The sequence below is a fragment of the Lissotriton vulgaris genome, chromosome 8, assembly GCF_964263255.1.
Source record: "Lissotriton vulgaris chromosome 8, aLisVul1.2, whole genome shotgun sequence".
NCBI classification, from domain to species: domain Eukaryota; kingdom Metazoa; phylum Chordata; class Amphibia; order Caudata; family Salamandridae; genus Lissotriton; species Lissotriton vulgaris.
Genome location: NC_141696.1, coordinates 488364449 through 488381763, shown reverse-complemented (window position 1 = coordinate 488381763; position 17315 = coordinate 488364449).

The following is a 17315-nucleotide window of genomic DNA, read 5'->3' as shown; positions in this document are numbered from 1 at the left end:
CATGAAAATCACTTTAAACATGCTAATTTTAGCTCTAACACTGATGATCCACCTACAAACGTGAACTGACGTTCAAAAATAAAACATTTGAAAACGGACCATTTTCCACATTTCTGAAGCATGACGTAATGGGGGAGTGTTATCTCTTTTGTCGAAAATCAGCCGTTTTTGCTCGAACATTAAATGCCTCCAAATGGTATTTAATTAACTTCCCGGGGTGAAGAAACCCTTTTTGAGAACTCGGAGTGAGTAAATTGGCCATTTTCATGCACTTTTAACCATTCCATAAATCTTGTGTTTAGGGCCCCTGGAAGCATGAAAATCACTTTAAACATGCTAATGTTAGCTCTAACACTGATGATCCACCTACAAATGTGAACTGACGTTCAAAAATAAAACATTTGAAAACGGACTATTTTCCACATTTCTGAAGCATGACGTAATGGGGGGGTGTTATCTCTTTTGTCGAAAATCAGCCTTTTTTGCTTGAACATTAAATGCCTCCAAATGGTATTTAATTAACTTCCCGGGGTGAAGAAACCCTTTTTGAGAACTCGGAGTGAGTAAATTGGCCATTTTCATGCACTTTTAACCATTCCCTAAATCTTGTGTTTAGGGCCCCTGGAAGCATGAAAATCACTTTAAACATGCTAATTTTAGCTCTAACACTGATGATCCACCTACAACTGTGAACTGACGTTCAAAAATAAAACATTTGAAAACGGACCATTTTCCACATTTCTGAAGCATGACGTAATGGGGGGGTGTTATCTCTTTTGTCGAAAATCAGCTGTTTTTGCTTGAACATTAAATGCCTCCAAATAGTATTTAATTCACTTCCCGAGCCCATGGAAGCATGAAAATCACTTTAAACATGCTAATTTTAGCTCTAACACTGATGATCCACCTACAAATGTGAACTGACGTTCAAAAATAAAACATTTGAAAACGGACCAATTTCCACATTTCTGAAGCATGACGTAATGGGGGGGGTGTTATCTCTTTTGTCGAAAATCAGCCGTTTTTGCTCGAACATTAAATGCCTCCAAATGGTATTTAATTAACTTCCCGGGGTGAAGAAACCCTTTTTGAGAACTCAGAGTGAGTAAATTGGCCATTTTCATGCACTTTTAACCATTCCATAAATCTTGTGTTTAGGGCCCCTGGAAGCATGAAAATCACTTTAAACATGCTAATTTTAGCTCTAACACTGATGATCCACCTACAACTGTGAACTGACGTTCAAAAATAAAACATTTGAAAACGGACCATTTTCCACATTTCTGAAGCATGACGTAATGGGGGGGGGTTATCTCTTTTGTCGAAAATCAGCTGTTTTTGCTTGAACATTAAATGCCTCCAAATAGTATTTAATTCACTTCCCGAGCCCCTGGAAGCATGAAAATCACTTTAAACATGCTAATTTTAGCTCTAACACTGATGATCCACCTACAAATGTGAACTGACGTTCAAAAATAAAACATTTGAAAACGGACCATTTTCCACATTTCTGAAGCATGACGTAATGGGGGGGTGTTATCTCTTTTGTAGAAAATCAGCTGTTTTTGCTCGAACATTAAATGCCTCCAAATGGTATTTAATTAACTTCCCGGGGTGAAGAAACCCTTTTTGAGAACTCGGAGTGAGTAAATTGGCCATTTTCATGCACTTTTAACCATTCCATAAATCTTGTGTTTAGGGCCTCTGGAAGCATGAAAATCATTTTAAACATGCTAATTTTAGCTCTAACACTGATGATCCACCTACAAATGTGAACTGACGTTCAAAAATAAAACATTTGAAACGGACCATTTTCCACATTTCTGAAGCATGACCTAATGGGGGGGTGTTATCTCTTTTGTCGAAAATCAGCTGTTTTTGCTTGAACATTAAATGCCTCCAAATAGTATTTAATTCACTTCCCGAGCCCCTGGAAGCATGAAAATCACTTTAAACGTGCTAATTTTAGCTCTAACACTGATGATCCACCTACAAATGTGAACTGACGTTCAAAAATAAAACATTTGAAAACGGACCATTTTCCACATTTCTGAAGCATGACGTAATGGGGGGGTGTTATCTCTTTTGTCAAAAATCAGCCGTTTTTGCTTGAACATTAAATGCCTCCAAATGGTATTTAACTAACTTCCCGGGGTGAAGAAACCCTTTTTGAGAACTCAGAGTGAGTAAATTGGCCATTTTCATGCACTTTTAACCATTCCATAAATCTTGTGTTTAGGGCCCCTGGAAGCATGAAAATCACTTTAAACATGCTAATTTTAGCTCTAACACTGATGATCCACCTACAAATGTGAACTGACGTTCAAAAATAAAACATTTGAAAACGGACCATTTTCCACATTTCTGAAGCATGACGTAATGGGGGGGTGTTATCTCTTTTGTTGAAAATCAGCCGTTTTTGCTCGAACATTAAATGCCTCCAAATGGTATTTAATTAACTTCCCGGGGTGAAGAAACCCTTTTTGAGAACTCGGAGTGAGTAAATTGGCCATTTTCATGCACTTTTAACCATTCCATAAATCTTGTGTTTAGGGCCCCTGGAAGCATGAAAATCACTTTAAACATGCTAATTTTAGCTCTAACACTGATGATCCACCTACAAATGTGAACTGACGTTCAAAAATAAAACATTTGAAAACGGACCATTTTCCACATTTCTGAAGCATGACGTAATGGGGGGGTGTTATCTCTTTTGTCAAAAATCAGCCGTTTTTGCTTGAACATTAAATGCCTCCAAATGGTATTTAATTAACTTCCCGGGGTGAAGAAAGCCTTTTTGAGAACTCAGAGTGAGTAAATTGGCCATTTTCATGCACTTTTAACCAATTCCATAAATCTTGTGTTTAGGGCCCCTGGAAGCATGAAAATCACTTTAAACATGCTAATTTTAGCTCTAACACTGATGATCCACCTACAAATGTGAACTGACGTTCAAAAATAAAACATTTGAAAACGGACCATTTTCCACATTTCTGAAGCATGACGTAATGGGGGGGGGGTGTTATCTCTTTTGTCGAAAATCAGCCGTTTTTGCTTGAACATTAAATGCCTCCAAATAGTATTTAATTCACTTCCCGAGCCCCTGGAAGCATGAAAATCACTTTAAATGTGCTAATTTTAGCTCTAACACTGATGATCCACCTACAAATGTGAACTGACGTTCAAAAATAAAACATTTGAAAACGGACCATTTTCCACATTTCTGAAGCATGACGTAATGGGGGGGTGTTATCTCTTTTGTCAAACATCAGCCGTTTTTGCTTGAACATTAAATGCCTCCAAATGGTATTTAATTAACTTCCCGGGGTGAAGAAACCCTTTTTGAGAACTCAGAGTGAGTAAATTGGCCATTTTCATGCACTTTTAACCATTCCATAAATCTTGTGTTTAGGGCCCCTGGAAGCATGAAAATCACTTTAAACATGCTAATTTTAGCTCTAACACTGATGATCCACCTACAAATGTGAACTGACGTTCAAAAATAAAACATTTGAAAACGGACCATTTTCCACATTTCTGAAGCATGACGTGATGGGGGGGTGTTATCTCTTTTGTAGAAAATCAGCTGTTTTTGCTCGAACATTAAATGCCTCCAAATGGTATTTAATTAGCTTCCCGGGGTGAAGAAACCGTTTTTGAGAACTCGGAGTGAGTAAATTGGCCATTTTCATGCACTTTTAACCATTCCATAAATCTTGTGTTTAGGGCCCCTGGAAGCATGAAAATCACTTTAAACATGCTAATGTTAGCTCTAACACTGATGATCCACCTACAAATGTGAACTGATGTTCAAAAATAAAACATTTGAAAACGGACTATTTTCCACATTTCTGAAGCATGACGTAATGGGGGGGTGTTATCTCTTTTGTCGAAAATCAGCCGTTTTTGCTTGAACATTAAATGCCTCCAAATGGTATTTAATTAACTTCCCGGGGTGAAGAAACCCTTTTTGAGAACTCGGAGTGAGTAAATTGGCCATTTTCATGCACTTTTAACCATTCCATAAATCTTGTGTTTAGGGCCCCTGGAAGCATGAAAATCACTTTAAACATGCTAATTTTAGCTCTAACACTGATGATCCACCTACAAATGTGAACTGACGTTCAAAAATAAAACATTTGAAAACGGACCATTTTCCACATTTCTGAAGCATGACGTAATGGGGGGGTGTTATCTCTTTTGTCGAAAATCAGCCGTTTTTGCTTGAACATTAAATGCCTCCAAATAGTATTTAATTCACTTCCCGAGACCCTGGAAGCATGAAAATCACTTTAAACATGCTAATTTTAGCTCTAACACTGATGATCCACCTACTAACGTGAACTGACGTTCAAAAATAAAACATTTGAAAACGGACCATTTTCCACATCTCTGAAGCATGACGTAATGGGGGGGTGTTATCTCTTTTGTCGAAAATCAGCCGTTTTTGCTCGAACATTAAATGCCTCCAAATGGTATTTAATTAACTTCCCGGGGTGAAGAAACCCTTTCTGAGAACTCGGAGTGAGTAAATTGGCCATTTTCATGCACTTTTAACCATTCCATAAATCTTGTGTTTAGGGCCCCTGGAAGCATGAAAATCACTTTAAACATGCTAATGTTAGCTCTAACACTGATGATCCACCTACAAATGTGAACTGACGTTCAAAAATAAAACATTTGAAAACGGACTATTTTCCACATTTCTGAAGCATGACGTAATGGGGGGGTGTTATCTCTTTTGTCAAAAATCAGCCGTTTTTGCTTGAACATTAAATGCCTCCAAATGGTATTTAATTAACTTCCCGGGGTGAAGAAACCCTTTTTGAGAACTCGGAGTGAGTAAATTGGCCATTTTCATGCACTTTTAACCATTCCATAAATCTTGTGTTTAGGGCCCCTGGAAGCATGAAAATCACTTTAAACATGCTAATTTTAGCTCTAACACTGATGATCCACCTACAACTGTGAACTGACGTTCAAAAATAAAACATTTGAAAACGGACCATTTTCCACATTTCTGAAGCATGACGTAATGGGGGGGTGTTATCTCTTTTGTCGAAAATCAGCTGTTTTTGCTTGAACATTAAATGCCTCCAAATAGTATTTAATTCACTTCCCGAGCCCATGGAAGCATGAAAATCACTTTAAACATGCTAATTTTAGCTCTAACACTGATTATCCACCTACAAATGTGAACTGACGTTCAAAAATAAAACATTTGAAAACTGACCAATTTCCACATTTCTGAAGCATGACGTAATGGGGGGGTGTTATCTCTTTTGTCGAAAATCAGCCGTTTTTGCTCGAACATTAAATGCCTCCAAATGGTATTTAATTAACTTCCCAGGGTGAAGAAACCCTTTTTGAGAACTCAGAGTGAGTAAATTGGCCATTTTCATGCACTTTTAACCATTCCATAAATCTTGTGTTTAGGGCCCCTGGAAGCATGAAAATCACTTTAAACATGCTAATTTTAGCTCTAACACTGATGATCCACCTACAAATGTGAACTGACGTTCAAAAATAAAACATTTGAAAATGGACTATTTTCCACATTTCTGAAGCATGACGTAATGGGGGGGTGTTATCTCTTTTGTCGAAAATCAGCCGTTTTTGCTTGAACATTAAATGCCTCCAAATGGTATTTAATTAACTTCCCGGGGTGAAGAAACCCTTTTTGAGAACTCGGAGTGAGTAAATTGGCCATTTTCATGCACTTTTAACCATTCCATAAATCTTGTGTTTAGGGCCCCTGGAAGCATGAAAATCACTTTAAACATGCTAATTTTAGCTCTAACACTGATGATCCACCTACAAATGTGAACTGACGTTCAAAAATAAAACATTTGAAAACGGACCATTTTCCACATTTCTGAAGCATGACGTAATGGGGGGGGTGTTATCTCTTTTGTCGAAAATCAGCCGTTTTTGCTTGAACATTAAATGCCTCCAAATAGTATTTAATTCACTTCCCGAGCCCCTGGAAGCATGAAAATCACTTTAAACATGCTAATTTTAGCTCTAACACTGATGATCCACCTACAAACGTGAACTGACGTTCAAAAATAAAACATTTGAAAACGGACCATTTTCCACATTTCTGAAGCATGACGTAATGGGGGGGTGTTATCTCTTTTGTCGAAAATCAGCCGTTTTTGCTCGAACATTAAATGCCTCCAAATGGTATTTAATTAACTTCCCGGGGTGAAGAAACCCTTTTTGAGAACTCGGAGTGAGTAAATTGGCCATTTTCATGCACTTTTAACCATTCCATAAATCTTGTGTTTAGGGCCCCTGGAAGCATGAAAATCACTTTAAACATGCTAATGTTAGCTCTAACACTGATGATCCACCTACAAATGTGAACTGACGTTCAAAAATAAAACATTTGAAAACGGACTATTTTCCACATTTCTGAAGCATGACGTAATGGGGGGGTGTTATCTCTTTTGTCGAAAATCAGCCGTTTTTGCTTGAACATTAAATGCCTCCAAATGGTATTTAATTAACTTCCCGGGGTGAAGAAACCCTTTTTGAGAACTCGGAGTGAGTAAATTGGCCATTTTCATGCACTTTTAACCATTCCATAAATCTTGTGTTTAGGGCCCCTGGAAGCATGAAAATCACTTTAAACATGCTAATTTTAGCTCTAACACTGATGATCCACCTACAACTGTGAACTGACGTTCAAAAATAAAACATTTGAAAACGGACCATTTTCCACATTTCTGAAGCATGACGTAATGGGGGGGTGTTATCTCTTTTGTCGAAAATCAGCTGTTTTTGCTTGAACATTAAATGCCTCCAAATAGTATTTAATTCACTTCCCGAGCCCATGGAAGCATGAAAATCACTTTAAACATGCTAATTTTAGCTCTAACACTGATGATCCACCTACAAATGTGAACTGACGTTCAAAAATAAAACATTTGAAAACGGACCAATTTCCACATTTCTGAAGCATGACGTAATGGGGGGGTGTTATCTCTTTTGTCGAAAATCAGCCGTTTTTGCTCGAACATTAAATGCCTCCAAATGGTATTTAATTAACTTCCCGGGGTGAAGAAACCCTTTTTGAGAACTCAGAGTGAGTAAATTGGCCATTTTCATGCACTTTTAACCATTCCATAAATCTTGTGTTTAGGGCCCCTGGAAGCATGAAAATCACTTTAAACATGCTAATTTTAGCTCTAACACTGATGATCCACCTACAACTGTGAACTGACGTTCAAAAATAAAACATTTGAAAACGGACCATTTTCCACATTTCTGAAGCATGACGTAATGGGGGGGTGTTATCTCTTTTGTCGAAAATCAGCTGTTTTTGCTTGAACATTAAATGCCTCCAAATAGTATTTAATTCACTTCCCGAGCCCCTGGAAGCATGAAAATCACTTTAAACATGCTAATTTTAGCTCTAACACTGATGATCCACCTACAAATGTGAACTGACGTTCAAAAATAAAACATTTGAAAACGGACCATTTTCCACATTTCTGAAGCATGACGTAATGGGGGGGTGTTATCTCTTTTGTCAAAAATCTGCCGTTTTTGCTCGAACATTAAATGCTTCCAAATGGTATTTAATTAACTTCCCGGGGTGAAGAAACCCTTTTTGAGAACTCAGAGTGAGTAAATTGGCCATTTTCATGCACTTTTAACCATTCCATAAATCTTGTGTTTAGGGCCCCTGGAAGCATGAAAATCACTTTAAACATGCTAATTTTAGCTCTAACACTGATGATCCACCTACAACTGTGAACTGACGTTCAAAAATAAAACATTTGAAAACGGACCATTTTCCACATTTCTGAAGCATGACGTAATGGGGGGGTATTATCTCTTTTGTCGAAAATCAGCTGTTTTTGCTTGAACATTAAATGCCTCCAAATAGTATTTAATTCACTTCCCGAGCCCCTGGAAGCATGAAAATCACTTTAAACATGCTAATTTTAACTCTAACACTGATGATCCACCTACAAATGTGAACTGACGTTCAAAAATAAAACATTTGAAAACGGACCATTTTCCACATTTCTGAAGCATGACGTAATGGGGGGTGTTATCTCTTTTGTCAAAAATCTGTCGTTTTTGCTTGAACATTAAATGCCTCCAAATGGTATTTAATTAACTTCCCGGGGTGAAGAAACCCTTTTTGAGAACTCAGAAAGAGTAAATTGGCCATTTTCATGCACTAATAACCATTCCATAAATCTTGTGTTTAGGGCCCCTGGAAGCATGAAAATCACTTTAAATATGCTAATTTTAGCTCTAACACTGATGATCCACCTACAAATGTGAACTGACGTTCAAAAATAAAACATTTGAAAATGGACCATTTTCCACATTTCTGAAGCATGACGTAATGGGGGGGTGTTATCTCTTTTGTCGAAAATCAGCCGTTTTTGCTTGAACATTAAATGCCTCCAAATGGTATTTAATTAACTTCCCGGGGTGAAGAAACCCTTTTTGAGAACTCGGAGTGAGTAAATTGGCCATTTTCATGCACTTTTAACCATTCCATAAATCTTGTGTTTAGGGCCCCTGGAAGCATGAAAATCACTTTAAACATGCTAATTTTAGCTCTAAGACTGATGATCCACCTACAAATGTGAACTGACGTTCAAAAATAAAACATTTGAAAACGGACCATTTTCCACATTTCTGAAGCATGACGTAATGGGGGGGTGTTATCTCTTTTGTCGAAAATCAGCCGTTTTTGCTTGAACATTAAATGCCTCCAAATAGTATTTAATTCACTTCCCGAGCCCCTGGAAGCATGAAAATCACTTTAAACATGCTAATTTTAGCTCTAACACTGATGATCCACCTACTAACGTGAACTGACGTTCAAAAATAAAACATTTGAAAACGGACCATTTTCCACATTTCTGAAGCATGACGTAATGGGGGGGTGTTATCTCTTTTGTCGAAAATCAGCCGTTTTTGCTCGAACATTAAATGCCTCCAAATGGTATTTAATTAACTTCCCGGGGTGAAGAAACCCTTTCTGAGAACTCGGAGTGAGTAAATTGGCCATTTTCATGCACTTTTAACCATTCCATAAATCTTGTGTTTAGGGCCCCTGGAAGCATGAAAATCACTTTAAACATGCTAATGTTAGCTCTAACACTGATGATCCACCTACAAATGTGAACTGACGTTCAAAAATAAAACATTTGAAAACAGACTATTTTCCACATTTCTGAAGCATGACGTAATGGGGGGGTGTTATCTCTTTTGTCAAAAATCAGCCGTTTTTGCTTGAACATTAAATGCCTCCAAATGGTATTTAATTAACTTCCCGGGGTGAAGAAACCCTTTTTGAGAACTCGGAGTGAGTAAATTGGCCATTTTCATGCACTTTTAACCATTCCATAAATCTTGTGTTTAGGGCCCCTGGAAGCATGAAAATCACTTTAAACATGCTAATTTTAGCTCTAACACTGATGATCCACCTACAACTGTGAACTGACGTTCAAAAATAAAACATTTGAAAACGGACCATTTTCCACATTTCTGAAGCATGACGTAATGGGGGGTGTTATCTCTTTTGTCGAAAATCAGCTGTTTTTGCTTGAACATTAAATGCCTCCAAATAGTATTTAATTCACTTCCCGAGCCCATGGAAGCATGAAAATCACTTTAAACATGCTAATTTTAGCTCTAACACTGATTATCCACCTACAAATGTGAACTGACGTTCAAAAATAAAACATTTGAAAACTGACCAATTTCCACATTTCTGAAGCATGACGTAATGGGGGGGTGTTATCTCTTTTGTCGAAAATCAGCCGTTTTTGCTCGAACATTAAATGCCTCCAAATGGTATTTAATTAACTTCCCAGGGTGAAGAAACCCTTTTTGAGAACTTGGAGTGAGTAAATTGGCCATTTTCATGCACTTTTAACCATTCCATAAATCTTGTGTTTAGGGCCCCTGGAAGCATGAAAATCACTTTAAACATGCTAATGTTAGCTCTAACACTGATGATCCACCTACAAATGTGAACTGACGTTCAAAAATAAAACATTTGAAAACGGACTATTTTCCACATTTCTGAAGCATGACGTAATGGGGGGGTGTTATCTCTTTTGTCGAAAATCAGCCGTTTTTGCTTGAACATTAAATGCCTCCAAATGGTATTTAATTAACTTCCCGGGGTGAAGAAACCCTTTTTGAGAACTCGGAGTGAGTAAATTGGCCATTTTCATGCACTTTTAACCATTCCATAAATCTTGTGTTTAGGGCCCCTGGAAGCATGAAAATCACTTTAAACATGCTAATTTTAGCTCTAACACTGATGATCCACCTACAACTGTGAACTGACGTTCAAAAATAAAACATTTGAAAACGGACCATTTTCCACATTTCTGAAGCATGACGTAATGGGGGGGTGTTATCTCTTTTGTCGAAAATCAGCTGTTTTTGCTTGAACATTAAATGCCTCCAAATAGTATTTAATTCACTTCCCGAGCCCATGGAAGCATGAAAATCACTTTAAACATGCTAATTTTAGCTCTAACACTGATGATCCACCTACAAATGTGAACTGACGTTCAAAAATAAAACATTTGAAAACGGACCAATTTCCACATTTCTGAAGCATGACGTAATGGGGGGGTGTTATCTCTTTTGTCGAAAATCAGCAGTTTTTGCTCGAACATTAAATGCCTCCAAATGGTATTTAATTAACTTCCCGGGGTGAAGAAACCCTTTTTGAGAACTCAGAGTGAGTAAATTGGCCATTTTCATGCACTTTTAACCATTCCATAAATCTTGTGTTTAGGGCCCCTGGAAGCATGAAAATCACTTTAAACATGCTAATTTTAGCTCTAACACTGATGATCCACCTACAACTGTGAACTGACGTTCAAAAATAAAACATTTGAAAACGGACCATTTTCCACATTTCTGAAGCATGACGTAATGGGGGGGTGTTATCTCTTTTGTCGAAAATCAGCTGTTTTTGCTTGAACATTAAATGCCTCCAAATAGTATTTAATTCACTTCCCGAGCCCCTGGAAGCATGAAAATCACTTTAAACATGCTAATTTTAGCTCTAACACTGATGATCCACCTACAAATGTGAACTGACGTTCAAAAATAAAACATTTGAAAACGGACCATTTTCCACATTTCTGAAGCATGACGTAATGGGGGGGTGTTATCTCTTTTGTCAAAAATCTGCAGTTTTTGCTCGAACATTAAATGCCTCCAAATGGTATTTAATTAACTTCCCGGGGTGAAGAAACCCTTTTTGAGAACTCAGAGTGAGTAAATTGGCCATTTTCATGCACTTTTAACCATTCCATAAATCTTGTGTTTAGGGCCCCTGGAAGCATGAAAATCACTTTAAACATGCTAATTTTAGCTCTAACACTGATGATCCACCTACAACTGTGAACTGACGTTCAAAAATAAAACATTTGAAAACGGACCATTTTCCACATTTCTGAAGCATGACGTAATGGGGGGGTGTTATCTCTTTTGTCGAAAATCAGCTGTTTTTGCTTGAACATTAAATGCCTCCAAATAGTATTTAATTCACTTCCCGAGCCCCTGGAAGCATGAAAATCACTTTAAACATGCTAATTTTAACTCTAACACTGATGATCCACCTACAAATGTGAACTGACGTTCAAAAATAAAACATTTGAAAACGGACCATTTTCCACATTTCTGAAGCATGACGTAATGGGGGGGTGTTATCTCTTTTGTCAAAAATCTGCCGTTTTTGCTTGAACATTAAATGCCTCCAAATGGTATTTAATTAACTTCCCGGGGTGAAGAAACCCTTTTTGAGAACTCAGAAAGAGTAAATTGGCCATTTTCATGCACTAATAACCATTCCATAAATCTTGTGTTTAGGGCCCCTGGAAGCATGAAAATCACTTTAAATATGCTAATTTTAGCTCTAACACTGATGATCCACCTACAAATGTGAACTGACGTTCAAAAATAAAACATTTGAAAATGGACCATTTTCCACATTTCTGAAGCATGACGTAATGGGGGGGTGTTATCTCTTTTGTCGAAAATCAGCCGTTTTTGCTCGAACATTAAATGCCTCCAAATGGTATTTAATTACCTTCCCGGGGTGAAGAAACCCTTTTTGAGAACTCAGAGTGAGTAAATTGGCCATTTTCATGCACTTTTAACCATTCCATAAATCTTGTGTTTAGGGCCTCTGGAAGCATGAAAATCACTTTAAACATGCTAATTTTAGCTCTAACACTGATGATCCACCTACAAATGTGAACTGACGTTCAAAAATAAAACATTTGAAACGGACCATTTTCCACATTTCTGAAGCATGACGTAATGGGGGGGTGTTATCTCTTTTGTCGAAAATCTGCCGTTTTTGCTTGAACATTAAATGCCTCCAAATAGTATTTAATTCACTTCCCGAGCCCCTGGAAGCATGAAAATCACTTTAAACATGCTAATTTTAGCTCTAACACTGATGATCCACCTACAAATGTGAACTGACGTTCAAAAATAAAACATTTGAAAACGGACCATTTTCCACATTTCTGAAGAATGACGTAATGGGGGGGGTGTTATCTCTTTTGTCGAAAATCAGCCGTTTTTGCTCGAACATTAAATGCCTCCAAATGGTATTTAATTAACTTCCCGGGGTGAAGAAACCCTTTTTGAGAACTCGGAGTGAGTAAATTGGCCATTTTCATGCACTTTTAACCATTCCATAAATCTTGTGTTTAGGGACCCTGGAAGCATGAAAATCCCTTTAAACATTCTAATTTTAGCTCTAACACTGATGATCCACCTACAACTGTGAACTGACGTTCAAAAATAAAACATTTGAAAACGGACCATGTTCCACATTTCTGGACCATGACGTAATGGGGGGTGTTATCTCTTTTGTCGAAAATCAGCTGTTTTTGCTTGAACATTAAATGCCTCCAAATAGTATTTAATTCACTTCCCGAGCCCCTGGAAGCATGAAAATCACTTTAAACATGCTAATTTTTGCTCTAACACTGATGATCCACCTACAAATGTGAACTGACGTTCAAAAATAAAACATTTGAAAACGGACCATTTTCCACATTTCTGAAGCATGACGTAATGGGGGGGTGTTATCTCTTTTGTAGAAAATCAGCTGTTTTTGCTCGAACATTAAATGCCTCCAAATGGTATTTAATTAACTTCCCGGGGTGAAGAAACCCTTTTTGAGAACTCGGAGTGAGTAAATTGGCCATTTTCATGCACTTTTAACCATTCCATAAATCTTGTGTTTAGGGCCCCTGGAAGCATGAAAATCACTTTAAACATGCTAATGTTAGCTCTAACACTGATGATCCACCTACAAATGTGAACTGACGTTCAAAAATAAAACATTTGAAAACGGACTATTTTCCACATTTCTGAAGCATGACGTAATGGGGGGGTGTTATCTCTTTTGTCGAAAATCAGCCGTTTTTGCTTGAACATTAAATGCCTCCAAATGGTATTTAATTAACTTCCCGGGGTGAAGAAACCCTTTTTGAGAACTCGGAGTGAATAAATTTGCCATTTTCATGCACTTTTAACCATTCCATAAATCTTGTGTTTAGGGCCCCTGGAAGCATGAAAATCACTTTAAACATGCTAATTTTAGCTCTAACACTGATGATCCACCTACAAATGTGAACTGACGTTCAAAAATAAAACATTTGAAAACGGACCATTTTCCACATTTCTGAAGCATGACGTAATGGGGGGGTGTTATCTCTTTTGTTGAAAATCAGCCGTTTTTGCTTGAACATTAAATGCCTCCAAATAGTATTTAATTCACTTCCCGAGCCCCTGGAAGCATGAAAATCACTTTAAACATGCTAATTTTAGCTCTAACACTGATGATCCACCTACAAACGTGAACTGACGTTCAAAAATAAAACATTTGAAAGCGGACCATTTTCCACATTTCTGAAGCATGACGTAATGGGGGGGTGTTATCTCTTTTGTCGAAAATCAGCCGTTTTTGCTCGAACATTAAATGCCTCCAAATGGTATTTAATTAACTTCCCGGGGTGAAGAAACCCTTTTTGAGAACTCGGAGTGAGTAAATTGGCCATTTTCATGCACTTTTAACCATTCCATAAATCTTGTGTTTAGGGCCCCTGGAAGCATGAAAATCACTTTAAACATGCTAATGTTAGCTCTAACACTGATGATCCACCTACAAATGTGAACTGATGTTCAAAAATAAAACATTTGAAAACGGACTATTTTCCACATTTCTGAAGCATGACGTAATGGGGGGGTGTTATCTCTTTTGTCGAAAATCAGCCGTTTTTGCTTGAACATTAAATGCCTCCAAATGGTATTTAATTAACTTCCCGGGGTGAAGAAACCCTTTTTGAGAACTCGGAGTGAGTAAATTGGCCATTTTCATGCACTTTTAACCATTCAATAAATCTTGTGTTTAGGGCCCCTGGAAGCATGAAAATCACTTTAAACATGCTAATTTTAGCTCTAACACTGATGATCCACCTACAACTGTGAACTGACGTTCAAAAAGAAAACATTTGAAAACGGACCATTTTCCACATTTCTGAAGCATGACGTAATGGGGGGGTGTTATCTCTTTTGTCGAAAATCAGCTGTTTTTACTTGAACATTAAATGCCTCCAAATAGTATTTAATTCACTTCCCGAGCCCATGGAAGCATGAAAATCACTTTAAACATGCTAATTTTAGCTCTAACACTGATGATCCACCTACAAATGTGAACTGACGTTCAAAAATAAAACATTTGAAAACGGACCATTTTCCACATTTCTGAAGCATGACGCAATGGGGGGTGTTATCTCTTTTGTCGAAAATCAGCCGTTTTTGCTCGAACATTAAATGCCTCCAAATGGTATTTAATTAACTTCCCGGGGTGAAGAAACCCTTTTTGAGAACTCAGAGTGAGTAAATTGGCCATTTTCATGCACTTTTAACCATTCCATAAATCTTGTGTTTAGGGCCCCTGGAAGCATGAAAATCACTTTAAACATGCTAATTTTAGCTCTAACACTGATGATCCACCTACAACTGTGAACTGACGTTCAAAAATAAAACATTTGAAAACGGACCATTTTCCACATTTCTGAAGCATGACGTAATGGGGGGGGGTTATCTCTTTTGTCGAAAATCAGCTGTTTTTGCTTGAACATTAAATGCCTCCAAATAGTATTTAATTCACTTCCCGAGCCCCTGGAAGCATGAAAATCACTTTAAACATGCTAATTTTAGCTCTAACACTGATGATCCACCTACAAATGTGAACTGACGTTCAAAAATAAAACATTTGAAAATGGACCATTTTCCACATTTCTGAAGCATGACGTAATGGGGGGGTGTTATCTCTTTTGTCGAAAATCTGCCGTTTTTGCTCGAACATTAAATGCCTCCAAATGGTATTTAATTAACTTCCCGGGGTGAAGAAACCCTTTTTGAGAACTCAGAGTGAGTAAATTGGCCATTTTCATGCACTTTTAACCATTCCATAAATCTTGTGTTTAGGGCCCCTGGAAGCATGAAAATCACTTTAAACATGCTAATTTTAGCTCTAACACTGATGATCCACCTACAACTGTGAACTGACGTTCAAAAATAAAACATTTGAAAACGGACCATTTTCCACATTTCTGAAGCATGACGTAATGGGGGGGTGTTATCTCTTTTGTCGAAAATCAGCTGTTTTTGCTTGAACATTAAATGCCTCCAAATAGTATTTAATTCACTTCCCGAGCCCCTGGAAGCATGAAAATCACTTTAAACATGCTAATTTTAACTCTAACACTGATGATCCACCTACAAATGTGAACTGACGTTCAAAAATAAAACATTTGAAAACGGACCATTTTCCACATTTCTGAAGCATGACGTAATGGGGGGGTGTATCTCTTTTGTCAAAAATCTGCCGTTTTTGCTTGAACATTAAATGCCTCCAAATGGTATTTAATTAACTTCCCGGGGTGAAGAAACCCTTTTTGAGAACTCAGAGTGAGTAAATTGGCCATTTTCATGCACTAATAACCATTCCATAAATCTTGTGTTTAGGGCCCCTGGAAGCATGAAAATCACTTTAAATATGCTAATTTTAGCTCTAACACTGATGATCCACCTACAAATGTGAACTGACGTTCAAAAATGAAACATTTGAAAATGGACCATTTTCCACATTTCTGAAGCATGACGTAATGGGGGGGTGTTATCTCTTTTGTCGAAAATCAGCCGTTTTTGCTCGAACATTAAATGCCTCCAAATGGTATTTAATTACCTTCCCGGGGTGAAGAAACCCTTTTTGAGAACTCGGAGTGAGTAAATTGGCCATTTTCATGCACTTTTAACCATTCCACAAATCTTGTGTTTAGGGCCTCTGGAAGCAAGAAAATCACTTTAAACATGCTAATTTTAGCTCTAACACTGATGATCCACCTACAAATGTGAACTGACGTTCAAACATAAAACATTTGAAAACGGACCATTTTCCACATTTCTGAAGCATGACGTAATGGGGGGGTGTTATCTCTTTTGTAGAAAATCAGCTGTTTTTGCTCGAACATTAAATGCCTCCAAATGGTATTTAATTAACTTCCCGGGGTGAAGAAACCCTTTTTGAGAACTCGGAGTGAGTAAATTGGCCATTTTCATGCACTTTTAACCATTCCATAAATCTTGTGTTTAGGGCCTCTGGAAGCATGAAAATCACTTTAAACATGCTAATTTTAGCTCTAACACTGATGATCCACCTACAAATGTGAACTGACGTTCAAAAATAAAACATTTGAAACGGACCATTTTCCACATTTCTGAAGCATGACGTAATGGGGGGTGTTATCTCTTTTGTCGAAAATCAGCTGTTTTTGCTTGAACATTAAATGCCTCCAAATAGTATTTAATTCACTTCCCGAGCCCCTGGAAGCATGAAAATCACTTTAAACATGCCAATTTTAGCTCTAACACTGATGATCCACCTACAAATGTGAACTGACGTTCAAAAATAAAACATTTGAAAACGGACCATTTTCCACATTTCTGAAGCATGACGTAATGGGGGGGTGTTATCTCTTTTGTCAAAAATCAGCCGTTTTTGCTTGAACATTAAATGCCTCCAAATGGTATTTAATTAACTTCCCGGGGTGAAGAAACCCTTTTTGAGAACTAAGAGTGAGTAAATTGGCCATGTTCATGCACTTTTAACCAATTCCATAAATCTTGTGTTTAGGCCCCCTGGAAGCATGAAAATCACTTTAAACATGCTAATTTTAGCTCTAACACTGATGATCCACCGACAAATGTGAACTGACGTTCAA